This window comes from Berghia stephanieae, chromosome 12 (assembly GCF_034508935.2).
Source record: "Berghia stephanieae isolate SIO BIC M18660-M18661 chromosome 12, UCSD_Bste_1.3, whole genome shotgun sequence".
In the NCBI taxonomy this organism is placed as follows: domain Eukaryota; kingdom Metazoa; phylum Mollusca; class Gastropoda; order Nudibranchia; family Aeolidiidae; genus Berghia; species Berghia stephanieae.
Window position 1 is genome coordinate 34026065 of NC_088371.1, and position 1755 is coordinate 34027819.

Genomic DNA, 1755 nt, shown 5'->3' on the forward strand with positions numbered 1-1755 from the left:
GAGTCACCAATCCCTAGTAAATGTTTATAGGTGATATTTCTCCTTAATTTCTCACTGTCATATTTTCTAAATCATACGCTTCTTGAGAAAAATACATCTAAAAAAATACATATAAGTGCCAGCGGGTTGGGGGGGGGGGAGGGGGGTTACAGACCTGCAAATAGGTGGTCACTGACGCAGAACATGTTTGTTACTGCAAATAAATAACATAGGCTAGGAAAGGGTCAATTAAGCATTTCTAGAGTGTAATATCCACTAAACGTTTTCAAAGAGCTCTACAATATGTCATAGGCCAAATGCAAGGACCCAACTGTGAGCCGCTCACACCGGAACTCAAACCTTGAATGGTCCAGACCAAAGGCGAGTGTCATGCGACAAGACCACTAAACCACACGTTATCATAAGTACGTGGGATAAATAATTTTAACACATCCTTAATATTTCATGACTGCCAGCATTACACTATTTTGTAAAGTAGTCCGTCGGAGCCATATGGCCAAAGGAGCGAAATAGAAGTAGTATTTATTATAGTTCTACATTTGTAAAATTAAATTGTTTTATTTGATTCGAACATACCTAGAGAGCCTCGCCTTTGGCCTACCAACCTCCGCTGCACGTCCAACTCGCTTTGAGCATGCATTCACGTAAAATATAAAGATTTTTTTAAAAAACCTACCTCTGTTTCAAAAACTAGCATCTTTCAACTTTCTAAGAAACATTTTGATTTTTCAGAACTTTAGTTTGTTAAAAAATACCGGCCAATCTGACCCGTTGAGTCGAATGAAAACGAAATTTTGTTGTTTACACGGTTCAAAGGAAATGTCGTAAATAAGCTTTCATGGACTTCCTGTGTTGTTTTTACAGTGTCACGTGACCTTTTTGAGAAATTTGTCGTCTGCTACAAATAATTAGACCGGTAGGGGGTAGATATTTTCGTTGGCGAAGAGAAAAAGTGAGTATTATTTCTTGGACTTGTAGAGAGGCCTGGGGTCCACAAGCAGTCAAGCTCAGCTCTCTATATGTCTTTAGTAAAATAAAGATCTAAACAAATGTGTATGAACGGTTTCAAACAAAGCAAGAAAGAAGATTACCAGAAAACAAACATCCCAAAAAACCAGTCAACCTCGACTGGTTCAGACTTTTATCTTCTACCGGTTTTATTTCTTTATTTGATATTTTCAAAAAAATAAAATGGAGCAATTCAAATGTATTCGTTCTCGTCATCGTGTGTTCATTATATGTGTTGTTTGATGCAAGGGAGTGTTCAAAACGCGAAACGCGTACCCTTGTAAAAATATAGGTATTAAAAATGATCCCAACTATCGGGAACCTCTGAGATGTAATGGTAGCACTTCTTTTGTAAAGTGCCGCTGAACACGAGCGCTGGAAATCGAAGCTCTATAAATGTTTTTATTGTGTATTATATTTGTTATCATTTTGACGGGACACCGGATTAATGTTGTGGAATCACTCAAGGCAGAAACGTTAAGTGATTAAATGTGAGAGAACAATTGTATTGCTGAGTATAAGTTAGAGCATATACAAATATATCACAATAACATTGTAAGAAGAAGGACAGAATAATATAACTCAAATATGGAAAGTAAGGAACAAAGTTTTGTTACAAAGAGTGCATCCGTGCCTCTCTGATATTTGTAGGCACAATTACATTTTTAAACAATGGACTTAATGAATAATGACTAATCAAGCTGTAACTAAAGTCAATTATCTTATAACAATGGGGATCAACTCTTT